The 27,264-nt window shown below is 39.1% G+C and overlaps 1 pseudogene across 1 annotated transcript; it reads left to right on the plus strand.

The window, feature by feature from the left end:
• Window positions 1-12,470: 12,470 nt before the first annotated feature.
• Window positions 12,471-25,029, plus strand: LOC100606483 (annotated as a pseudogene). The gene is made up of 4 exons (XR_004029990.1): window positions 12,471-12,484; window positions 14,369-15,334; window positions 15,555-15,936; window positions 24,248-25,029. The product of XR_004029990.1 is annotated as an ATP-dependent RNA helicase DDX39A pseudogene (transcript).
• The last annotated feature ends 2,235 nt before the right edge of the window (window positions 25,030-27,264 follow it).

Below are 27,264 nucleotides of genomic sequence, written 5' to 3' on the forward strand. Positions count from 1 at the left end.
AAACAAGAAAGCTTTGAAACTACCGATGAAATAAGAGATATGTAGAAAAACATACCTTCCATGCATTATCTTAAGAAAAAGTTTTTTTTTTTTTATAAACTTAAACCAACAACTTTTAAAGCAAATACATTTTTATTCTAGTCTCTCCTTTGATTCCTCCAAATGACAAGACTAGAGATTTTTACAGGTAACTTCTAACAAAACATCAAGGCAAATTATTCAGAGAACATAGCAAAAAAATAATAATGCAATCTATTTTATAAAGTGAATGCAATTCTATTAACAACTTTAGACAAGGAAAATTAAAATGTAGATCAATTTTACTTATGAATATGTTTTTAAAAAATCACCAGAAACACAGGAAAGAATAGCAATATAGTAGTATTTAAAGAAAATACAGCCTGGGCAGGTGAAAGTTGTCACAGGAATGCAAAATTGGTATAGCAGTAGAAAACATATCCTTGAGATTGTTCACATTAGTAGGGTGAATGACAATATGTTCAGCACAATAAATGCAGAAAAAGCGTCCCAAAATTTGGTTCATATTTATGGTAATAATCCTTAGCAAAGTAGACAGAAAGTTTTTTTTTTTAACTTTAACGTCTATTAAAAGTAGCTATTTCGTGGTAAAAAATTAGACGCATTCTCATTCTATTTAGGAATCATCCCTAGCACTTAGTATTGCTCTAGAGGTTTTAATCAGATCTAAGACATTTGAATTGGAAAGGAAGATGCAAAACTTTTGGTATTTGAAAATAGTAGAGAATTTTTGTAAGATGAAGAAAAATAATGTAGTAAAACAATAGATATCATTCATATTAACAAAAACCCTGTATGATATTGGGAATACATTTAACATAAGTTGTTCAAGATCTTTTTAGGAAAAAACTATACAAAGTTTATAGAAAGAACATAGAAAATCATAATAAATGGAGATATACATCCTTTTGCTAAATGGGAAAAGCAAATACAAAAATGTCAGTTGTACTCAGATTAATTTAAAGATTCAATGTCATTCTACTCAAGTGAGTAATGGGCATTTGAAAATAAAAGGTGACCCTACTTCACACGGAAGAGAAAAATATCCAAGAGAATTCTAAATAAGATAAAAGAGGAGGAAAAGGAGAAAATAAATAGAGAAGATGAAGTCACCTTACCAGATCTAATAGTTTTTATATAGCTAAAAGCATAAATGGTAATTAAAATAATATTTTCCGGGGATAGAAAATTGATAAGGAGAGGATCAGAAGCCATGTAAATTTGTGAGCATAATATGTGATGCTGGTGACACTGTTAATCATTCGGGGAATAATAGACTATTCAATAAATAAGAGCTTATATCAGGACCTTATAAAATTAATTCTATATGGTTAAAGTTTAAGAAAAGCAAATCTTCAAATATTTAGATGATACTGTAGAAGTATATTTCTATGACCTTGGATTAGGGAAGGTTATTTTTTCACTTTTTTTTGTTTGTTTGTTTTGTTATATTAAGACACAAAAAGCTAACACCTAAAAGAAAAAAATATATATAATATAATATATATATTATAATATAATATATTATTATAAATATAAAAATAGAGTAAATTTTACAAGAATAAGTTCTTAAAATTGTGTACAACCAAAGATACTATAAACAAAGTGCAAAGACAAATATCTAGAACAATGTGTTTGCAATACATATAATCGAAAATGCATATATAGAGAGAATTATATAATATACATATAGCTGTAAAAGAATATACAGAACTCTTATACATATATAAGTAGAAAATAATAGAAAAATGGATATATAATAAGAGGAAACCCAACACTCTGATAAATATGTGAAAAGTTGCTCATCCTCATTAATAATCAGAAACATGTAAAACAGAGCAAAATGGTAGACCATGTACCTCCATCAGATTGGCCCTAACGATACCAAACCGGAAGAAATGAACCACACTATTTTTCATACATTGCTTGGGGGACTATAGATTGGTCCAACTACTGTGAAAGTTATTTGACTCTGAAGTACAGTTGAAACTATTCAAAGCATTTTACCCAGCAATTCCACTTGCAAAAACTTGTGTACGTAGTACACAGGGAGATGATCTATCTATCTATCTATCTATCTATCTATCTATCTATCTATCTATCATCTATCTATCATCTATCATCATCTATCATCTATCTATCTATCTGCCTACCTACCTACCTACCTACCTACATTTACTGTAGCATTATCTGCAATGGCAAATATTGGAAAACACCTAAGTGTCTATAATTTAGAGAACATATTTTAGTGTATCTATAAGATGTGATACTATATAACAGTCAAAAAGTGGAAAATAGAGTTATTTATTTTGCATTGGTTGCAAGAAAACTCATAACCAAATATCTAGCCTTAAAAAAATTTAAGGATTCTGTGGTTTGCCTTTTATGTACTAATTATGTACACATAGCTTTAAATTTTCGTGCATCTGTTTTATTTCTTGGGATCACATTGGAAGGAAGTAACAGCAGAAACAGGGGCCCAGGTAAAACACTGCTATAGCCGTCTTAGCAATGGATGAAGATGGCCAATCAGAGGGGTAGGAGGAGAATGACGTTGAATACATAGCCTGTAGGCAAGCTTGGGTATGTAAGTTGCAGGGCTTAGTGCAAAAATGAAAATGTGAGGCCCCTTCTTCAAGAATTTAAAAGTTTAGGGTACAAAAAAATAGAATGAATAAGGCCTGTGATTTGATAGCATAATAGGGTGACTATAGTCAATAATAATTTAATTGCAAATTTAAAAATAACTAGAAGAGTGTAATTGGATTGTTTGTAATACAAAGGATAAATGCTTGAGGGGATGGGTATCCCATTCTCCGTGATGTGATTATTACACATTGCGTGCCTCTTTCACAAGATCTTTTGTATCTCATAATATATTACCTCCTAGGTACCCACAAGGATAAAAAATAAAAAAGTCAACTTCTCCCTGTCTAAAAAAAAAAATTAAAAGTTCAAAGTGGCAATAGCCAAGCATTAAACCAAGCATGAGGGCTTTCTAAGCAAGGGTTGTCCCTGTGTGACTCCATGGGTCACATGCTTGTGAAGCCAACCCTGGTGCAGAAGACAGAAGGGATACGATAGTACTTGGTTTGTGTCTTGGAAAGCAGGTGAATTGTGGTGCAAATATTCCCCTGGAATAGAGGGGGACAAGCAGAGCGCCTACAGTGGGAAACTTGAGAACACTGGAATTTCAGGGGTTGGCAGAGGAAGAGAACCCATAAGGTAACAGGTAATGACACTCACCATCGAAGGAAGACAACCAAGAGAGCATGGTACTGTGGACACCAAGAGAAGAGAATTGTTCTCTGAGGAAGGCCTGGTCAACAGTCTACAGAGATGGCTGTCATGGAGAGAATGATTAAGTCATTAGATTAGCATCTAAAAGGTATGTGGGAACTTTGGGGAATAACTGTTTTAGTGGAGCACTGGAAACCAAAGCAAAATTGGATCAGATCGAGGAGTCAGCTGGAGGTGTGAATGTAATAGGAGGTGAGAGCAACTGTAGCATGCATTTAAATTGGCTTGGCTGTGAAGGAAAGGATAGAGATAGGCCAATGGTGGAAGGGGAATGTTGGGCTAAAGAAAAGTTTGTTTTTGTTTTTTCAAGATGACAGAGGCATACAACGTACTAACATGTGCATAGGATGTGGCGAGTGGAGAGGGAGAGGTGAAAATCCAGAGGTGGTGGAGGAAGTACTTGGTAGAGGGAGAGTCCTGAAGGAGGTAGGCGAGTCTAATGCAGAGCAGGTAGAGGAGTCGTGCTTAGAAGAAGGCTCATCTCCTGCATGTTTGGAGGAGTAAAGCAAGAAAGCACTGGTGTGGGCCAAGTCTGTTTGTTAATTTACAAACAGGAAGCTGCAATGGTTTCCATCTCGCTTCCTTTTTCTCTGTGAAGAGGTAAGGCCATTTGTGGGAATGATAAGGGAAGAGGAATGATCGGAGGCTTATAGGTGTGGAGAGTTCCCCTCGAGCATGGGAGGAAATGATGACTAGGAATTCCAAATGGAATCAAGGGCCCAGAGGAGGAACAGGACTGTGGATCTGAAAAAATATCTTCCTGTGTGTTTGTGTGATTTTTCTCCAATCACGCTCCCTTACCAAGTGTGTGCAGGGAGGAGGTACAGCCGAACTGATCCCAAAATATGGATTCACCACGTGGAGGGAAAGAGATGGACAATGGCTACAGGATTTGGGTATTGGCATGCGTATGGTTGAAGTAGAAAGACCTGGAGTTTGCGCTGAATAGGGAAAGAAGTGAACACAGAAAGAAACACATGGAAGCGAGGCAGAGGCTTATGGAGTCGTTGAGAGAGGGAAGATTTCACATAGTCAGAGAACCGGTGTGAAAATGCAGAAGGGAGGAACAAAGAGAAAGTGGGAAGGAAAAGAAACTGTGGCCACAGGGACTTTGGTGGAGTTGGGCAATCAGGGTGATGGCCAGAGCCAGGCCAGGCCACGGTTTCCCTGAGTAGGGTGAACACAAGGCCAAGAGGCTCAAGCCACTCACAAAGCCTGGAGCCGAAGGAGGGGAGGCCATGACCCGCGTGGCCATGTCTTTGAAGACGTAGCCGGGAGGCTGGTCACTCCCAGAAGCAAGGGGAGGGAGATGATAACACAGTTGAGTAGTAGGAGCATCGAAAAAGAAATGATTTGCGCAACAGAACGGCAGAATAACAGCTTGGAAACAAACATTAAGGATGTGTTGTCCTGAAGGATGCAGTGTGGCAGGACACGCAGCCTCTGCAGAAAGAACTGTCAGGGCATCCAGCAGAGCCTCACTGAACAGAGGAAACCCGGTGCTCACTTGCATTGTTACAGTACACAGGGGACTGAAGATCAGCAGCAGGAGGGGCGAGCGCAGCTTCTCTGATAGTCTGGCTGAATGCAGAACTCAAATGTAAAGTAGGCTCGGCAATGTAAATAAGAACTCTTCTTGAGATAAGCCAATATAAATACCCTTTTGCTGAAGTGAGAGTCTGATAGCCACAATGGTTTTGATATTATTCTACACAGTCCCTCTCTGGAGTTTTGGTATTGTAGTTACATGTTCAGTTAATTTAAGAAGCTGCCGAATTGTTTGCCAGAGTGCCTGTCCCATTCTACTTTCCCACTAGCAATGTCTGCATGACTCATTTTCTCTGCATCCTCACCAGTATTTGGCAATGTCACAATTTTTTATTTTAGATGTTTTAATAGGTGTGTAGTGGAAAGGCAAAGGAGCTAGCAGGGCTAAAGCAATTTTGAAAAAGATAAATGAAATAAAAGGCATAAGGCTGCCTGGTTTCAAAATGTATTATTCAATGACAGTAATCAAGACTGTGTGGTATTGGCAGAGTTAGATACATAGACTAATGGAACAGAGGGGAGACCTCAGAAAGACCTACCCAGATATGCCTGACCGGTCTTCGACAAAGGTGCAAAAGCAATTCATTGGAGGAAAGATAGCCTTTCATCAAATGATGCAGGGACAATCAAACATTCACAGACCCAAACTTCACACCTCATACAAAAAATTAGCTCTAACTAATCATTTCATTTGAAACTTTCCGAAAAAAATAGAAGAAAATCTTTGCGATCTAAGCTAGGCAAAGAATTCTTGGAGGAAAAACTGACAAATTAGACTTTGTTAAAATTAAAAAGTTTTGCTTTGCAAAGGATCCTTTAAGAGAGTGAAAAGACGAGTTACAGATTGGGAGAAAAAAATTGCAAACTAAAAATCTGACAAAGGACAGGTGTCTATAACATATAAAGAAATCTCAAAACTGAACAGCAAAAACAGAAACAATTCCATTAGAAAATAGTGAAGGCCAGGCATGGTGGCTCACCCTGTAATTCTAGAGCTTCGGGAGGCTGAGGCCAGAGAATCTCTTGAGACCTGGAGTTTGAGGCCACAGTGAGCCATGATTATATCACTGTACTCCAGCCTGAGCGACAGAGCAATATCCTGTCCAAAAAAACAAAGAAGGAAAGAGGAAAGGAAAGGAAAGGAAAGAAAGGAAGAAAGAGAAAAAGAAAGAAAGAAAGAAAAAGAAAGAAAGAAAAAGAAAGAAAGAAAGAAAGAAGAAAGAAAGAAAGAAAGAAAAAAGAAAGAAAGAAAAAAGAGAAGGAAGAGAGAGGAAGGCAGGAGTTAAAATACATTTACAGATAGCATATTAAAAAATGAAAAGATGTTCAACATCATTAGTCATTAGGGAAATGCAAATTAAAGACATAATGAGGTGTCACTGCACACCTATTAAAATGGCTAAAATAAAATAATGACATCACCAAATGCTGGCAAGAATACAGGGAAACTGGGTCACTCAGACGTTGCTGGTGGGGATGTAAAATGGTACAGTCACTCTGGAAAATAGTTTGGCAGTTGCTTAAAAAGCTAAACATACAACTACAACTCAACACAGCAATTGCACTTCTGAGCATTTATTCTAGAGAAATGAAGATATGTATTCACACAAAATCCTATACCTAAATATTTATAGCAGATTTATTTATTTATTTATTTGAGATAGGATCTTGCTTTGTTGTCCAGGCTGGAGTGCAGTGGTGTGATCCTAGCTCACTATAGCCTCGAACTCCTGGCTTCAAAAGATCCTCCCACCTCAGCCTCCCACCTCAGCCTCCTGAGTATCTGAGACTACAGGTGTGCACCACTATACCTGGATGAATTTTTTAAATCTACTTTTTGGAGAGATGGCGTCTTCCTATGTTGCCCAGGCTGGTCTTGAACCCCTGGGCTCAAGTGATCTTGCTGCCTTGGCCTCCCAAAGTGCCGGGATTGCAGGTGTGAACCACCATGTCTGGTCTACAGCAGTTTTATTCATAAAAGCCCAAATCTGGAAAAAAACCAGATGTCCTTCAATGGGTGAATGGCTAAACCCACTGGTGCATCCTTATCACGGATGACTACCCAGTGGTAAAAAGGATTCATCCATTTATCTGGATGAACTGGCGGAGAATTATGCTCGGTGAAAAAGAACAATCAAAAAAGGTTATGTATTTTATATATACACATCACAAAGAAATTTCGCAGAATGCTTCTGTATAATTTTTTTGTGAAGTTATTTCCTTTTCCACTATAGGCCTCAAAGTGCTCCAAATATCCACTTGCAGTTTCTACAAAAAGAGTGTTTCAAAACTGCTCCATCAAAAGAAAAGTTCAACTCTCTAAGATGAATGCACACGTCACTAAGAAGTTTCTCAGAATGCTTCTGTGTAGTTGTAATGCGAAGTTTTTCCTTTTCCCGCATTGGACGAAAAGCCCCCCATTATCCACTTGCAGAGTCTAAAACAGACTGTTTCAAAACTGCTCAATCAAAAGAAAGGTTCAACTCTGTGAGATGAATGCACAGATCACAAAGAAGTTTCTCAGAATGCTTCTGTCTAGTTTTTATGTGAAGATATTTCCTTTTCCCGCATTTATATATTTTATATATAAAATACAAATATATATTAAATACAAATATATATTAACACCTGTAAAATATAAATATATATTAATATATATCTGAGATTCCATTTATATAAAATTCTTGAAATCACAAAACTCTAATATATTAGTGACCCCCAGGCATTAAAAAAGGGAAGGATAAAAGGGAGAGATCCCTGTGGTCTTGGACATGTCCTGTATCTGGACTGTATCAATACCAATTTCCTAGTTGTGTTATTCTACTATAATTTTACCAGATGTTACCATTGAAGGAAATCGGGTAAAGGGTATCCGGGATCTCTCTCTATTAACTCTTTTTTTTTTTTTTCCTTAGAGGAAGTGTCTTGCTCTGTTGCCCAGGCTCCAGTGCAGTGCAGCCTTCGTAGCTCACTGCAGCCTCAACCTCTTAGGCTCAAGCCATCTTCCCACTTCAGCCTCCCAAGTGGCTGGGACTACAGGTACACGCCACAACTTCTGGCTAATTTTTGTATTTCTGTAGAGACAGGGGTCTCGTTGTGTTGCCCATTCTGGTCTCGAACTCCTGGGCTCAAGCAATCCACCTGTCTTGGACTCCAACTATGTCGGGATTACAGGTGTGAGCCACTGTGCCTGGCCTGTTAGGTTTTAAAGAACTTGGTGCATAAGGGTTATGGAATTATCAAAGATTGGAACAATTCAATTATAAGTCGGTTTTGTCTGCCCCAGAGGGGTTAAACTTTTTCTTTGGAATTTTTAGAACATCCCATATCTAATATCCATTACATGTTAATGCATTTCTCAAAAGGCGTAGGGTAGACTCTGTTTTATTGCCAACTAATGTGTGGGGGATAGGCAAAAACTCCCAGTTTCCACAACATCTGAAAATTCAGCAGGTGAGGGTTTTACTTACTGGGTAAAGCCTGTGAAAGCAGCCAACGTCCCATCGCCCAGCACTGGAGAACCCAGTTAATCGCTGCCTGCGATGCTGGAGACAGTGAGGCCCTGAAGCTGCCCTGGAGTGTTCCTGGAAACCGCAGAGGCTGTGCAAAAACCACTCGATGCTTCCGTGTCGCCTCACCCCAGAATGGAGTCAGAAGTGCCTGAGGAAAGAAGCAACAGACCTGAAAGGAGCTTGCTAGGAGGTGGCCTTGCTGAGGGGACCCAGCCAGCCCTGCCGAGGATAAGGTAACAGGATCTCCAGGAACGGGGCCAGCCACCTGTGTCCACCAAAGCCCTGGTGTTGAGGATGCCCTGGTGTTGAGGATGCCCTGGTGTTGAGGATGCCCTGGTGTTAAGGATGCCCTCGGAAGACGGGGTTCACAGGGATGTGATTAACATGAACTTCCTGCCATTTACTGAAACTGGGGCCATGCCAGGAGATAAAAGTCAAGTTATGTTATTTCAAAAACAATTTTTTTATTTCTTCCAAACAAATGTTTATGCCCCAGACCTTGTACTTATTATATATGCGGACTTCTACAGAACAACGACAACAACAAAAATCTGCACCATGAACTCATGTAAAAACTGGAGACAGGAGGCCGGGCGCGGTGGCTCACACCTGTAATCCCAGCACTTTGGGAGGCTGAGGCGGGCAGATCACGAGGTCAGAAGATCAAGACCATCCTGGCTAACACAGTGAAACCCCGTCGCTACTAAAGATATAAAAAAATTAGCCGGGCGTGGTGGTGGGTGCCTGAGTCCCAGCTACTCGGGAGGCTGAGGCAGGAGAATGTCGTGAACCCGGGAGGCAGAGCTTGCAGTGAGCCGAGATCATGCCACTGCACTCCAGCCTGGGCGACAGAGCGAGACTCTGGCTAAAAAAAAAAACAACAAAAAAAAAACCAAAAAACAAACAAACAAAAACCAAAAAACCAAAAAAACAAAAACAAAAACAAAAAAACTGGAGACAGGAATTCTGGAGCTCTGGCCAGGACTTGGTGAGAGAGTTGGTGTAAAGAGAGGAGTAGACTCTCTCCTGAGATTAAATCTGAATGGGGCTGGATTTGATGGCGTGTGGAATGCTTTCCATTTCCTGGTCAAAGTAAGAAAATTTATTTTGTTCTTCTTGTTGCTGCTGTTTCAAGGCCCTTGTTTTGGATTCTGAGTTTCCCAGCGATATTCAGATGTCTCCCCATAGTCAGAAGTGTGGTGCTATCCAGCTTAGCTTAGTACAGAGGACAAAGGGATTGCTTTTACCCATCCACTGATTTATCACAAACTTTGTAATCTAGAACACCTACAGAGACACTGCTTTGGAGAAAAGGTCTGGAAGGATAGATAGAACTCCAATATGAGGGAACACAACTGCTAAATTAATTAGAACTTAGAATTCTAATTCTGAATTAGAATTAAGAGTTGAGGAAACACCAGAATCTTTTAATTTTGTATTTAGGATCCTCAAGCATTTCTAGATAGTGCAGAAGCTAAAGATGCCAATGAGAAGCTAGTAAACCACTAAGAGGCCACTATTGGTGCACCAGGGGGCCACTAAGATGTGCCTCTTTTGGACCCCATTTCCCAGGTGCCTGGTGTCCAGTGGTGAACTACACATTGTAACTTGTGTATCCGAATTGAGCTTGATTATTATTGCATTATAAAGCAAGATGCAGGAGTATTCTTGGTCACTTGAGGCTTGGTCTTTCATAAACATGCAGTTAAGAACAATATTGTCCTTGGTCCACTTTCTGTTATTTCTCTTATGTTGATGATTCTGTAGAGGTAAAGAGTGTTTAGAAACTTTATGGAATAAAATCGTGACTGTCTAAAATCAAGACTTCCCCAAATTTAACATTATTTCAAAATCTCTTGAGAGAGAATATAGCTATATATTTCTCCAGTATGAAAATACCCTTTATCTTTCCTTATTTACCAGTGTGGAGCCTTCGTAAATGAACTGCTAACATTGACCTTGCTACTCAGCTTAATATTCTGCTTCAATTCTTGAGTCAATTGCTAACAGATAAATACATTTTATTGTCACAGACCAATGAATTTATTGTTAAACTCTTGAGTAAAAACAAGATTTTGTGTTTTGTTTTTATTTTTCAACACAGCTTTTTTATTGGTAGTTGTGATAGCACTATTAGATATATAAAATATCTGTGCTTATGTTTCTCTTGTTTGAAAGCAGAATGAGTTTTTGAAAAATAGAAATAAACCCCTAAATTAAAGATAAAACCACTCAATTTAATGAGAGTTTAACCAAGGTAAAAAACCAGAAGATTGAATGCATTAAAAGTAACTTTAAAAGGAATAAAAAATATTCTTTCACATAGTTAGCTTTAAAAGAGAAACTATAACTGATGTTAACAAGGTTTCCTACGTCTGAAATACAACTCATTCCATTAATCCTATATATGTCTACATTTTGTCAAGCACAGCTTACAATTACTACGTCCAGGCAGTCATGGAGTTGAGCTATTGTCCGCTTCCTTGGTCTCCCTTGTAGTAGTCAGTAATTGTAAAACAGAAAATGCTTCTGTTGGCTGCGATTCTTATGAAGGAAGAGATTGTGAAGACAGCTGTATATAGCAGATGAATTGGTAACTTAATGAGACCAGAATGTTACAACAAGTTTAGAAGTGAACATTCCTGAGAGGAAAAGCAGCTCAAGATTGTGATAGGAATCCCCCAATTAGTAATTTAAGCGGAGAAGCTCAGTTAATTACAGTATATTAATAAAACTGTGAGGTAATCTTTAAATTCTGAACTCACTTTCATGCAATATTATGGAAGAAAGTGTCTTATCCTTCCTTGTGTGTTTTTATAGGAACTAGTTTGAACTAATCCTGTACAGAAAATCCACCTCCATCAGAAAAGTAAGGTTCTTTCTGTTGCTGAACGTATCAGATTTCCGACAATGAATCCATTGTTCAAGATAGAAAATATTTTCATAATAAACCTGAGAGAAGTATTCAAGATGTATAAACTTGTTCACATATACCAGAACAAAGTTATCTTTTATCAGTACTTCTGATGGCACTGTTACACATTTAAAATATCTGCATCATGCTTATACCATATTCATCTGTCTAATTATGTGTTGTAAGCAATTTTTAAAACAGCAATTGTCATTGTAAAAGCTGTGCACTTCATTTTCTAAGAGTGCTGTAGGAATTAAATCAGCCTAAAAACCTATGACCCGTGGATTATCCAGTAAAGTGCAAGAGAGAAGCAGAGAAATCTGGACCTGTCATTCCAATTAAAAAGGAATTTATAGTCCAAACTAGCATTCATAATTTCAGAGAAAATATAAAAAAATAGGGCCAGGCAAATAGGCTCACTTGTTTTGTCCAGTTCTTCAGGGACAGTTCAGTTTAATGATCAGTTCATTTATTTATTCAGCACTTCTATCATGTAATCATTCATTCCTAAGTTACTTACTAATTCCTTGGGGGACAGTAATGAAGACAGTAGCAAGTAAAGAGTAGGCAAAACTGCCATAGAGTACCTTGAGTATTTTGGCAGAGGAAGCACAAGGAAGTGCCTTGTGCACTTCCACGGGAACTCATGAATGGAATTAAGCCAATTCAGAAGGTCAGGGAGGGAGGTCTCTGAGGAAAACATGTTTAAGTATAAATGGATGAGATTGTTTCGCATTTGAAATGGAATCACTTATGGATTTCCATGTGAAATGTCTTGGTGTAAATCTGAAGATATTTATGTGACCAGAGTAAGTTAACAACCCACTAGGCCAGATCCCTTGAGGGCGGGACCATGTGCTGTGCGTCTTTGTGCTTTTGGCACCCAGCAGTCTGCCAAGAGTGTGGTGCGCACACAGTATGTGGTATTGAAATAATTCATAAATAAAAGCAATGCCCAGTTTGTTGCTTTTGCAAAACATGCCAATTTAGGTAACACATATTTTCAATGATCAATAAAGTTGTTGTTGTTTTTTTGTTTTTTTTTTGAGACTGAGTCTCTCTCTGTCGCCCAGGCTGGAGTGCAGTGGCGCGATGTCGGCTCACTGCAAGCTCCACCTCCCGGGTTCATGCCTTTCTCCGGTCTCAGCCTCCCGAGTAGCTGGGACTACAGGTGCCCGCCGCCACGCAGAGTTAATTTTTTTTTTTTTTTTTTAGTAGAGACGGGGTTTCACTGTGTTAGCCAGGATGGTCTCGATCTCCTGACCTCGTGATCTGCCCCCCTCAGCCTGCCAAAGTGCTGGGATTACAGGTGTGAGCCACCGCTCCCGGCCAAAAAGCATGATTTTTGAAAAATCTTATTTTTCAATTTTGTTTTGCACTGCATTTCTGATTTACTGGATTTGTTGAAACTTAATATGTCTGTAGACTGATTTGTATTTCCTCAAAGCTAAGTTGGATTTTGATATGAGCAGTTTTGCTACTAATATTGGGCAATACTGGCTTAATCTAGGCAAATACAACCGGACCTGGTTTCTGGAATTGCCTGGACTCCATTTTAAATCTGAAAGTTCTTCTATGCCTTTTTATAATCCTTTTCTTGAAGGTTATTTATTTTCATCATGATGCTTAATTCTTACTCAGAACTTGCTAAGTAGAAAAAAAAATTAAAATTTCTTTTACTTTATGAAAAAGTCAAATATTTCCACTTTTTATGTTTTCTTCTTATGTTTCCCCTTTTCTCTCCAATATTACCATCTGCTTGTTTTATTCCTGTTCCCAGTGATACCCGCAGTGAAATTTCCATCCACAGTCTCTGTTGATTTATGCTCGGCTGTGTTTATTTCTGGCATTGCTAACTTTCTTGATATGTCTGGGACTTGGGCTTATTACACTAACTCTAGGTTCAGGTTTCCCTCTCACAACATTTACTCCACACCTACTTTGAACTTTTCTTAAGATGAGAGCTTAAATTACTAAATACGTTTCTTTCCCACTATAGATTTCAGGGTGGAAAAGAAGTGGTTACAGGGGAGAAAGAGAGTTCAAAATGTTCAAAAATGCCCAACTGTTTTCAAAACTTGGAAGTGAGGACAGGCATTTTTCCTTAATTGAACTTCAGATAGATCAGTCACCCTAGCAGTGGTTACCCTGGGGCATGTTCCCAGCAAGGCTGGTTGGCATTTGAATTGGTGATGCACTTCTCTCCAAACCCCGATAGATACCTGATGTTTAAATGAGCTTCTGGATTGCAAACCTTGCAAATGTCCTTAGAAATCACAGAGTGTGCCTGGGTGAAAAGGAGAATCTGCTCATGTGTAGCCAATGTTTGTTTACAACAAAGGCCTGGGCTAGGAATTTTGGTAGTGGCCAACCACTCATTTTGCAACAGATCACTGATGAAATTTGATTGTGTAACTTTCTTTCTCAATCCAGCTGTTAGTTTACATCCTGAAGGATAAGAATTGATCACTCTGCTAATTTTATCCTCCCTGCTATAACTGCAGGTGTTATTCAGATTCATAGGCAACTGATTGTCCTAACATTTTACAGAGTTAATTGTCTCCAGAGATGTCATCTACATACGTGGATATCATGGACAAGGTGCGAGTGATCACTGTTGAGAGTCCTAGTCCAGGCCTTTGCAGCAAGCAAGCATTTGCTATAGAAGAGCAGGTTGCCTTATGACTCAAGTGAACCCTTATGACTCAGTGAGCGATCTCGGCTCACTGCAAGCTCCACCGCCTGGGTTCACACCATTCTTCTGCCTCAGCCTCCCGAGTAGCTGGAACTACAGGCGCCCGCCACCAGGCCCAGCTAATTTTTTGTATTTTTAGTAGAGACGGGGTTTCACCACGTTAGCCAGGATGGTCTCCATCTCCTGACCTCGTGATCCACCCGCCTCAGCCTCCCAAAGTGGTGGGATTACAGGCGTGAGCCAGGTGCCTGGCCATTAGATGGTAATTCTTATAATAGATATAAACAATTAGCAACGGCATCCCCTCGTGGCATGCGGAAGAGAACGAGGTACCAGGGCCCTGCCTCTCTCTGCTCTCAGCAACATGGCAGAACAGGATGCAGAAAATGAGCTTTTGGATTATGAAGAGCCCCAGGCTTCTCCAGGGAGCACTCTGGTTCCCCGTAAGAAAGATGTCAAGGGATCCTACGTTTCTGTTCACAGCTCTGGTTTCTGGGACTTTCTGCTGAAACTGGAGCTCCTGAGGTCCAGTATGAGTGCATTCTCCAGGCCACCCTGGGCATGGACATCCTGTGCCAGGCCAAATCTGGGATGGGCAAGATGGCGGTCTTTGTGCTGGCCACTGTGCAGCAGATCGGGCCCATCAACTGACAGGTGACAGTCCTGATCGTGTGCCACACAGGGGAGCTGGCCTTCCAGATCAGCAAGGAGTATGAATGATCACTTCTCCAAGTAGATGCCCAGTGTCAAGGTGTCCATGTTTTTCGGAGGCCTCTTCATCAAGAAGAATGAAGAATTGTTGATGAGTTGTCCTCATGTCATGGTGGGGACCCCAGGTCAGATCGTAGCACTTATGCAGAACAGGAGCCTCAACCTGAAGAATGTGAAGCACTTTGTGCTGGATGAGATGCTGGGGTGGATGGACATGTGGCGGGACATGTGGGAGGCCTCCCACCTGATGTTCCAGCAGAAGCAGTGAATCATGTTCAGTGCCACGCTGAGCAAGGAGATCTGGCCTGTGTGCAGGGAGTCCATGCAGGATCCCATGGAGGTGTTTGTGGATGACGAGACCAAGTGCACGCTGCACGCACTGCAGCAGTACGACCTCAAGCTCAAGGACGCTGAGAAGAACCGCAAGCTTTTTGATCTCCTGGACATGCTGGAATTTAAACAGGTGGCAATCTTCATCAAGCTGGTGCAGCCCTGCATGTCCCCGGCCCAGCTCCTCATGGAGCAGAACTTCCTGGCCATGGCCCAGGAGGAATGCCTGTCATGCTATCAGCAGTGCAAGGATTTCCAGCAGTGGATCCTGGTGGACATCAATCTGTAGTCAGTTGCAACATCCACAGGGATATGGAGGCTTGGGAAGATATTTGGCATAAACCACTGGCTGCAGACATTTTTCTTTATTTATAAAATCTTCAACGGCCTCTGTGCAAATCTGTCGATAACTTCTCTTCTACTCTTTTGTCATCATCCACGCCATGATCCCATCCACTTCACTGGAGGAATTTACTGAGGCAGCCCCAAGCCTATATCTCAGCAGGTTTGCTCAGAGTCCCCGCGTTCACTTTCAATCACTTCCTAACCATTGTAGGAATTGAGTGATTCAACGTCGTCTTAACTATGGCATGCCTGAAGACTCGGACACCTACCTCCACCCAGTGGCCTGTGCAGATTGCTTTGGCACTAAAGGCCTGGCCATCACTTTTGTGTCTGAGGAGAATGATGCCAAAGTCCTCAATGACATCCAAGACCGGTTTGAAGTGAATGTGACAGAGCTTCTGGAGGAAAGCAACATCTCCACATATGGTGAGCAGAGTCCCGACCATGGGCCTCGACGGCCTGGAGGGGTCCTGCTGGCTGTGTGTGGCTTCCTGTGTGCCAGGTGGGTCTCTCTTTTGACTGTCCAAAACCTGCAGATTTGTGTAAGAATATATTGTGGAAAAAAAAAACCCAGATATTTTATAGACATCTCCCCCTTCCCTTTAGGATGTGAGGTTATAAGGGAGGTGATGAAAGTTTGTTTTGATTGTGCTAAGAAAGAAGCCAATCTTTTGGTTTACTCGAATTTACAAGAATATTATATCATTTTTCCTTTTGAAATGGGTCTTTTTAATACAATGCAGGCACTTAATCCATGTCTACAAAAATGCCAAACATCTGGATGATAATAAAAATTTAGTAAAAAACAGATATTTCCAAATAACTGGATGTTTGATCTAAAATAAATCAAACAGCCTCTTTTTTTTTGCTGCATTTTTCACACTGAAATTGGATTTACTTGTTGGACCTGACTGTCAAAGCCTTTAAAAAAAAAAAGAGTAACTGAAAAGTAGGACAAAGCTCTCAGAAATGCAACGGGAGTGGCTCTAGGTGATGTGAGGAAAGCTTCAAGAAACATGTTTCCAGTTTTGGGAAGCTCTCTGCCAGTCCTCCAGGCTGAGAAAACTGAGTCAGCCATGGAGGTTTGAGAGGTTTACTCACCAGTTTTCTAAGCCTCCAACAGGTGCAGGATTACTCTCCCAGTTCTTACTGGAACACACAAAATATCTCCTTTAATCAGCGAGGAGAAAGCACCTACAAAGGGGCCTCAGTGGACGCCTGGAGGCTTCAGGGAACAAAAGCGTTTTGTTGTCCTAGGGATAGCATTATCCTTTGTTGTGTGTATTAATTAATATGGAGGGAAAGGCAGGACTACATTTGTTCAAACGGTTTGTGGTAAATAAGTCAGCCGTTGTGCTGAGTGATTTACAGTGGGCAGAAAGCACAGTGGCCTATGACTAATATCCAGGGCATGGTGTGATTAGATCATAAAATTTTATTGTATGGTTATTTATTTAGATTTCTATAAATTAAACAGGCATTTGACCTGAGTGGTATACAGATTTGTAGAAGAAAAAAGAAAAAGTACTTATTTTGTAGTGTTTGATCAAGGGCACAAATTTGATGACCATCTCCGTGAAATCTGAAGCAGCACAAATTGATTTCTTGCTTGCTCAACTGCGTATCTTATTTTTTGTTTGATTTTAGGAAATGGATCAAAGCACACACAATAGTTAATTGCTAATACACTTCTTAAACAAATATACTAAATGTTGTTGTTTGTTTAATTTGCTGTTGGGGCAGCAAAGATGATAAAACTTTTTCTAATCTTGCTTCTTTACTGTTTGACATCTACCAATACATAGTGAGAAACATTGTAGTGGTAGGTAAAATGGTTTTGTACAAAAGTAAGTTTTTTTCCTTATTGTAGATAAGCATCTCTAAGAAATATGATTATTTATACATACTGTATACCAGAATTAACTGCCGGAATATTCAATCTTTGGGATTTTGTTGGTATCCTGGGAGCCCTAGCCCTTATTTTCTCTGGGCGAGTTAGCTCCAGGAGGCCAGGAGATGCTGTTCCCAGCACCAAGGCTTCGTGTGGGGGTATGGCTGTCTGGGAGTTCCGTATAGGGCCCCAAATCATTCCCGTCAATCACTTGACAGCAAGAGGGAGACAGCTTCACTCCTGGTTGCCTTGAAGGTACCCTAGTCTGCCCTAAAGGCAAAACCTATTCTGACACCAGCCAGGTTGACCTAAGGCAGCCATCCTCACCCCTGAAGTGCTGCCAAAAACCACGGTGCACTCAGGAGAGCTTCACACTGCACCTCCACCTCTTCTTAATAAACATCATCATTTCATAGTTATGAGGTGCCATCTATTTACCCAGAAAGATGAATCTGATGACCATTCAGACCTTGCAACTCTGGCTGCTTTGAGGAAGAGTGTCCTCAGTTTCCCTGAGCTCAAGGTGTTCTATTGTGACTGAAAGTTAGCACTGAAGGAGAAGGATGCCAGTGTAAATGTTCCCTCATGCCCCTCCACTGCCTCCCTTCTGAGTCTGCAGTCTGCAATGTCCATTATACCACTTTGTATGTATTATACCACTCTGTTTGCCTTTGCCTACCCATAGCTTAGCTCTCACTTATGAGAACATACTTGGTTTTTCTCTTACTCAGTTACTTCACTTAGAATAATGGCCTACAGCTCCATCTAAGTTGCTGCAAAAGACATTTTTTTCTTTTTTATGGCTGTGTAGTATTCCATGGTGTATATGTATCATATTTTCTTTATGCAGAAATCAATTGATGTACACTTATGTTGGTTCCATGTCTTTGCAATTGTGTACTGTGCTGTAATGAACATATGCATGCAGGTGTTCTTTTGATATAACAATGTCTTTTTCTTTGGGTAGATACTCACTAGTAAGATTGCTAGATTGAATGGTAGATCTACTTTTAGTTCTTGGAGAAGAAAAACAATTTAGCTATAATGATTCAAAATAATAGCCAAAGGAAAATCATGGTCCGGGAAAACGGAATGACCCTCAGTTTCCATTTGTCCTCTGGCCTCCCAAAGGTGTTGCTTCTTGGGAAAATACAATCACCACAGAGAATCAAACATCTAAACTTCCAGGAAGTCCAATAGTACTTTGTTAAATAAAGGACTTTCCTGCTCTAAGTAAATATGGTACGAAAAAGCTAACCACCTTTCTTTGGAAGGGACTTTTTGAATTGACTTTGCTTTTATTAATTTGGGCTTGGGCTTGGGTTGAGGCAGCTAAAAGTAGTTGTTACTCTCAATGCTGTTTCTACATGAAGCTTTAGTGGAAAAAAATTATGCATGAATTAAAACAACTGCAAAGGCATTTAAGGCAGGTGGTTTAAAACACAGACCAAGTGGCTTTGCAACAAACAGATTATATCTGTATGCACGTGCAAAATGTTTGGTCACTCCATTGCTAGAAGTACAACAGTGTAGATGAAAAACATCAGTGTATGTGGGGAATCTGAAGACCACCTTCTTTGTTGGCTGTGGCTGAAGGCAGAAATAACTATAATCACTTTTTACTGCCTAAAGATTTTATATAAGCAAACTCAAGCCATAAGCCTTGAAAGTGGGATTGTTTTCTCAGCCTTTTCTCCAACTGCCTGGACCACTGCTTCTTATGCTTTTTTGCCAAGTGTTCATAGGTTTGGGTAGTTTGGTCTTTGCAGTTCACCAGTTGGCATTAGGGAAACACCCTTTACTTTTTAGTGTGGTCTCTGTTGATTACGATTTTGGTGGCAAGGTAGAAAATGAGCGTGTATTAACAAATAATAAAAGCACATCTCTCAAGTTCATTTGCACTCTGAAGATGAGATTGTGAAAGGTTAAGCTGTCAAGTAAATGGGAATGCACTGAGATGGCTGGACCTTGTCCAACGGTACCTGTAGCAGCTGTCAACCTAATTAAGCCAGATGTGTGTTCAATGTAAACGGACCTCCCAAGAGGAATAATAACAGATTTCAGGCTCTGGAAAGAGACAAAAGATGGGGGAGGGGATGCGTATGAGAGGTGAGGCTAAGATCTATAGAATGTTTCTGATGTCAATGTCACTCCTACCTGGAAGACTGTTAGCTCATTAGTGTCACCTTGATTGAACTTGATTGAAACAGTTCTATGGGTGGGTGAGAAAAGTGGTTTAAGTGAAGTCTGGGTACATTTTCATAGTCAATAAACTGGTATTTGCTAAACTCTTTCATCTTCAACACATACACACATGCATGCACACACACACACACACACAAAACCTTAGCCTGACTTTAAATCCTTAGTAATTTAAAAAATGACATTTAAGCCATGCCAACTTTGACAGCACTTCAAGGGAGTATGTGAGCCATGAGCCAAGAAAAGGACACCAACAGGCTTTCAGATGCTCTCAGATTACATGCGATTCACAAATCAGGATGCACGTTGGTTATACTTTCTGCAACCCTGCTGACTACTTAAAACAAACATTCTGTAAACCGTAAAATGTGAGGTACAATAGTGAGTGTTATGTTAAAAAAACACTATAACTTCCAGGCAATTTTTTCCATTCATGCTATAAAATGTCATATCTCCAAAACAGAAGTGTTTGAGAGGCAGACCTTTAAGCTTAGCCAGGAAAATGCTTCTCAGAAAATTTTCCTTCGTGTCGCTGAATTTAGTAACTACCTTGATGAAACCAGTTCTAAGTTGCTATGTCTCTAAGAAAATTATAAGAAACAGCCAACCCCTTTTGAGAACTTGGTAGCTGCTTAATACTTTGTTTATAGAGAAACTTCATTGATTTTGATTGATTGACATTAAATACTATTTATTAAACAAACATGTATTTACTCTGGGCCAGACACAGTTTTGAGTACTTTAAGAAATTAATTTATTTCATGCTTATAGCAACCCTACAAAGTAGGTACCATTAATAATCCCATTTTACAAAACAACAGAGCCAAAAAAGATTAAGTGGCTTACTGAGGTCACACAGCTACATTCCTAATGTACAGAAATGTTGATGATCTAGTAGGATCCTCTCTTGTAGGAGGGACCAGAGTAAAGAATGTGATACAGATCTTTCCGGAATAGCATAGATTCAACTGCAAATGGCAAACTTCTATCTCAGTAGATGGAGTGGAAGTTTTTCTCAAGCAAGCTTATTTGGGAACAATCAGACAAGTGAGATTAGACCCCAGTGTGACATGCAACGCTTATGTGGCCCATAAGAGAATTGACAGTCAAGGCTGACTCTTAAATCTTGCTCAAATAAAGTGAGCATTATTTAATGCATCCACCTCAACTTTGACACTTAACTGTTCTTATTTGACAGAGTTAGTGATGGAGGAAATTCACTAAATCATTCATTCATTCTAGGTGCCAGGCACTGTGTTGACTTCTAGAACCACACATGGTACAGACCTTAAGGAACACAGAACCTATATAGTGGATTAAATAGTGTCCTTCCCAAATTCATATCTACCTGGAACCTCAGAATGTGACCTTATTTGGAAATAAAGTCTTTGCAGATATAATTAATTCAGATGAGGTCGAACTGGATTAGATGGGCCTCAAATTCAATGATTTGTGTTCTTTTAAGAGGAGACATTCACAGAGACAAAGACACACAGGGAAGAAGGCCGTGAAGGCAGAAATTGGAGCGATAGATTTGCAAACCAAGGAACGCCTTGGAACAGAGGCATTATAACCCAAAAGGCATGGAACAGATTCTCTGTCAGAGTCTCCAGATGGAAAATGACCCTGCCAACACCCTGGCTTCAGACTTTTGGCCTCCAGAACTGTGAAAGAGTAAGTTCCTGTTGCTTTAAGCCACCCTGTTTGTGGTACTTAGCTATGGCAGCCCCAAGAAACGACAGGTTTGGGTACCAGGAAATGAGGTGCTGCTGTAACAAATGCTTAAAAATATGGAAGTCGTTTTGAGACTGATTAATGGGCAGAGGCTGGAAGAATTTTGGGGACCATGGTAGAGAAAACCCAGATTGCCTCAAAGAAATGATTTGTGGCAATGTGGAGTGAAAAGCAATTCTGGTGAGAATTCAGATGGCTGTGAGGAACACGGTGGAGAAAGCTTACAGCATCTGAGATAAAACATGACAGCTTGGCAGAAATATGAATGTTAAACATGCTCCTGGTGAGGTCTCAGAAGGAAATGATGAACATATTATTAGGCACAGAAGGAAAAGCCAGCCTTGTGACAGGAAATTTAGCTTGATTTAAGATCTTGAACCACGGGTTCTATCTCCTTTATTATTGCTAGTTATAGAAATGATTGTACAGCAGAAATTTTTTGAGCTAAATACTATGATATAATAAAATTATACATATTATCCTTCTTCAAATTGCAATCCTTCCCCCAAATCGTAAGAGACAAATCAGTTCAATGTTTGATGTTCCACATAAATGAATTTTAAGGTATTAAATGAGAAAGAAAAGCAGAGATCTGACTTTACACAATGTTGTTTAATCTCAGAGTTTTAGAATTGGAAGAAATCTTAGAAATCACCTAGATTATTCCTGGTAGGATGTTTTTATCCCCTTGATACCATCTCTATGAAATCATCAAATATTTTTAATTGTTTATACATTTTTACTTCCTATATTAATTTATCTGTGACAGTACAATTCCAGTTATTAAAATGTTTTTCACTCATATGTTGACCAGTTGGGATTCTTTCCTCCATAATGACCCAGGATGTCTCTTAAGCTTGTGTGTTAGAGACTTCTAAATATTAGAAAATGTGTTACTTGACAAATCTTGTCTTCATTTCAGTCTTGTGAATTATTCTTCGCAAACAGTGTTTAAGAGCCTTTCACTATCCTAGTGACACTGTGTGTAATGTTATAATTGATGTTTCCTTTAATGTATGGTGTTTAAAGCAGAGTACCAAAATTGAAGTAAGTCTTGATCACAACAGAACATAGCAGGATCTGCACATCTCTTGTTCTGGCACTCTACTTCTATTAATTTATATTAAAACTACATTTTACTAAACCAGCCAGTTCACATAGTTGCATCACATTGTAGTTTAAAGCAATTGATTTCACTCAGTGATATTTACACACATTCTCAAGATGACAAAAAAATTGTCACAATGAAAAGTTTTGGATATTATATAAACACACATGCCAGGTAAAATATAATATGGAAAAGATTTGTCTATAATATATTGTATATGCTAATCACTGATGAAATAGAACTATTTATATACCCAAAAGTATTTTGGCACATAGACTAAAGGGCAAAAAGTTTTCTCTATAAATCTGTGAAAAAATAAAGTTTTAAATATAGATTGAGGAGTATGAGATTTGTATTTTTAATTAAAAATTATATATTTCATATTGATAAATACAGCATAAAATGTTTTGGGGATGTGCAAAGATTACACATCTGACTTTTATAGATGGCCAAATATTAGCTACATTAAAAAAACAAAAAAGCTGAATTTTTTAGATTTTATAGCAATACTGGTGACTGGTGATGAGGTATTCACAGGAAGCTATTGCATTTGAGATATGCTGCATGCCCTACTAAAAGCTAATGCCCACCTCAAATACCAGAACACCTGTAACAGATAAGGGTTTTCAACTTTTGGTAGTCAATTGCCACTTACTCTTGCCTAGTGGAAACAGTGTAGAAACTTTGGTTCTATGGAATTAAAAAAAAATGCATCAACAACAGTAATAATTGCAACAATTATACAACATTTTTATTTATCAGCGATTCCTTGAAACTTCTGCTTCCATTCATTATGGAGTAGCTTACAGAGACCAATAAGCCAACTTGAAAACAAAGAGAAAAATTTGACTAAACCATTTGTTTGAATACAGCGGAGAGCTGCCAAAGCAACTAGAAATTGAAAGATGAGGGGTTTGCAGAAAAAAAAAAAAGAAACTCAGAGACTTACAAGATCATTCTAAGAGTCACCCTCCTTTGGGCATTTTTTTTTTTATTATTATACTTTAGGTTTTAGGGTACATGTGCACAATGTGCAGGTTTGTTACGTATGTATCCATGTGCCATGTTGATTTCCTGCACCCATTAACTCATCATTTAGCATTAGGTATCTCTCCTAATGCTGTCCCTCCCCCCTCCCCCAACCCCACAACAGTCCCCGGAGTGTGATGTTCCCCTTCCTGTGTCCATGAGTTCTCATTGTTCAATTCCCACCTATGAGTGAGAACATGCGGTGTTTGATTTTTTGTCCTTGCGATAGTTTACTAAGAATGATGTTTTCTAGTTTCATCCATGTCCCTATAAAGGACATGAACTCCTCATTTTTTATGGCTGCATAGTATTCCATGGTGTATATGTGCCACATTTTCTTAATCCAGTCTATCGTTGTTGGACATTTGGGTTGGTTCCAACTCTTTGCTATTGTGAATAGTGCCGCAATAAACATACGTGTGCATGTGTCTTTATAGCAGCATGATTTATAGTCCTTTGGGTATATACCCAGTAATGAGATGGCTGGATCAAATGGTATTTCTAGTTCTAGATCCCTGAGGAATCGCCACACTGACTTCCACAATGGTTGAACTAGTTTACAGTCCCACCAACAGTGTAAAAGTGTTCCTATTTCTCCACATCCTCTCCAGCACCTGTTGTTTCCTGATTTTTTAATGATGGCCATTCTAACTGGTGTGAGATGGTATCTCACTGTGGTTTTGATTTGCATTTCTCTGATGGCCAGTGATGATGAGCATTTCTTCATGTGTTTTTTGGCTGCATAAATGTCTTCTTTTGAGAAGTGTCTGTTCATGTCCTTTGCCCACTTTTTGATGGGGTGGTTTGTTTTAATTGGTCCACAAATTAGAAGCCAAGGTTTTAAGTAGAGAAATACAAATAAGAAGCAGAGAGAGACGTTCTTCGCCAGTCGTCGGGGTTTCCTGCTTCAACAATGCTTGGACGGAACCCAGCGCTCGTCCCCCACCCTGGCCGGCCGCCCATAGCCAGCCCTCCGTTACCTCTTCACAGCGCCCTCGGACTGCCCCAAGGCCCCGGCCGCCGCTCCAGCACCGCGCAGCCAGCGCCGCGCAGCCACCGCCGCCACCGCCGCCACCGCCGCCACCGCCTCTCCTTAGTCGCCACCGTGACGACCGCGTCCACCTCCAGGTGTGCCAGAACTACCACCAGGACTCAGAGGCCGCCATCAACCGCCAGATCAACCTGGAGCTCTACGCCTCCTACGTTTACCTGTCCATGTCTTACTACTTTGATGGTGATGATATGGCTTTGAAGAACTTTGCCAAATACTTTCTTCACCAATCTCGTGAGGAGAGGGAACATGCTGAGAAACTGATGAAGCTGCAGCACTAAGGAGGTGGCGGAATCTTCCTTCAGGATATCAAGAAACCAGGCTGTGATGACTGGGAGAGCAGGCGGAATGCGATGGAGTGTGCATTACATTTGGAAAAAAATGTGAATCAGTCACTACTGGAACTGCACAAACTGGCCACTGACAAAAATGACCCCCATTTGTGTGACTTCATTGAGACACATTACCTGAATGAGCAGGTGAGAGCCATCAAAGAATTGGGTGACCACGTGACCAACCTGCGCAAGATGAGAGCACCCGAATCTGGCTTGGCAGAGTATCTCTTTGACAAGCACATCCTGAGAGACAGTGATAATGAAAGCTAAGCCTCAGGCTAATTTCCCCATAGCCGTGGGGTGACTTCCCTGGTCACCAAGGCAGTGCATGCATGTTGGGGTTGCCTTTACCTTTTCTATACGTTGTACCAAAACATCCACTTAAGTTTTTTGACTTGTACCATTCCTTCAAATAAAGAAATTTGGTACCCCACCCCCCCAAAAAAAAGAAGCAGAGAGATCAGCCGACTATTTGTTAATCTCACAGGACTAAAGAGGAATAAGCTAAAGTTTGTGACTTCAAAACAGCTGAGATGTGAAATAAGTTATTGTTGAGAAAAGAGAGATAAAGAATTAGGACATTTTTTTCTCCCCTAGAGGCGTTTGCTGAATTCTAAAGAGTGATAAGAAGCTCATCAGAAAGCCACTGAAAAACATAATGGAATTTTCTGGAAATATTTAGAGACAATAATCATACTCAAGAACCGTGACGGAAGAAACCTCAGGATTTCAGGTCGACCAACTGGAGGGCAGTGTCCTAGGAATGAGTGTAAACCACAAGGAGACAGAGCCTTAAACACATTCTAACCTAGCTTAAGTTAGCCTTGTCCTAATTAGATTAAGATGATATGCCTTGAGTGAATCTCACTATCAGAGGACATGTTGCAACCTTTCTGGGGGAGGAGAACAATCCAGAGTCTTCCTGATTTTTCATACATAATATTTAATACTCAAGAAAAAATTAGCAAACTTCTTACCAATGATCCAGTTAATAGAAGTATGAAAAACAGATACAAAAATAACCAAGATTAGTATGCTCCATAATGTAGAATTCAGGAAATAATAATAAAAATCTTAGAATTGAAAAATGTAATAATGGAAATTAAGAAGTTAAAAGATGAGCTCACAGTAGCTAGGATGTAGTAGAAGAGGGAATTGGTGAACTGAAAAATAAATCACTGAAAAATTTCCAGACTATAAAATGACTGGAAAATAAAAAGAAAAAAACTAAAAAAAAAAAAAAAAAGGGATATGGTTAACAAAAATCAAAATAATTATTCTCATTAGATTTGTTTTAGACAAAATAGAAATGAGTCATTCGCAAAAATGACAAAACATGATGGAAACATGAAAATCTAAGAGGGAATGAAGAGTAAGAGAAGATGTAAACGTGAGAAACTATAAACTAATATTTACTATAAAACAATAAAAATATAATCTGATATGATGATTTAAATATATGAACAACTAACATTAACACCAAAAATGAGGTGTTAAATGCAGCTACAAGGTTTCCTGAGTCCTAAAGAGTTGTGTGGGAAGCAAAATTATTGATATACATTCGTATATTATAAATAATATAACTAAATATAGATTAGTAAAATAACTGATGCATTGAACTATAATAAATAAAAATTATGTTTTAATCTTTGGGGAAATCACTGAAAATAGTAAAAATAATGCAAGTCAATGTTGAAAAATATTCAATGTTAATATCAATATTGAGCAATTAAACAAGAAATAATAATATATCCACAGTGGAGTACTGCTTAGCCTTTAAAACAAATGAAATCTTGTAATTTGCAACATCATGAATGAACCTGGAGGACATTATGTTAACTGAAATAAGCCAGAAAGAAAGACAAATACCACATGATATCACTTTTATGTGGAATTTTTAAAAGTTGAACTAACAGAAGCAGAGAGTAAAATGGTGGACATCGAGGGCTGGGGGCAGAAGTGTTTGGGCAGATGGTCAAAAGATACAAAATTTTAGTTCAGTTAGTGTAATAAGTTTGAGAGATTGATTGTACAACATGTTGATGATAGTTAACAACAATGTATTGTATTCTTGAAAATTACTGAGAGATTTTATGTGTTCTCACCACATACACACACAAGTATGTATGGTAATGCCTATGTTAATTAGCTCAATTTAGCCTTTCCATAATGTGTACATATTTCAAAACATGATGTTGTACATGATAAATATATGCAATTTTTATGGGTTAGTTTTAAAATAAATTTATTAATTAAAAATAAAAATACTCTAAAATAAGGAGATTAAACCAAAAAAAGTTGAGAAAATACATATCAAATAGTAAAATGTGAGCTATAACCTAAATATATCAGTATTACATTAAATATAAATGGCCTAAATTATTCAATTAAAAAAAAGATTAGCAGTCTGGATGAAAACAGTAACAATAAACAATAACAACCCCTGTATGTGGCTTACATAGCCATAAACCCTTAAATTTTAGCATACAGACCCTATATATAATGATTTGAAAGAAAAAT

The sequence above is a fragment of the Nomascus leucogenys genome, chromosome 5 (assembly GCF_006542625.1).
Source record: "Nomascus leucogenys isolate Asia chromosome 5, Asia_NLE_v1, whole genome shotgun sequence".
Lineage (NCBI taxonomy): Eukaryota > Metazoa > Chordata > Mammalia > Primates > Hylobatidae > Nomascus > Nomascus leucogenys.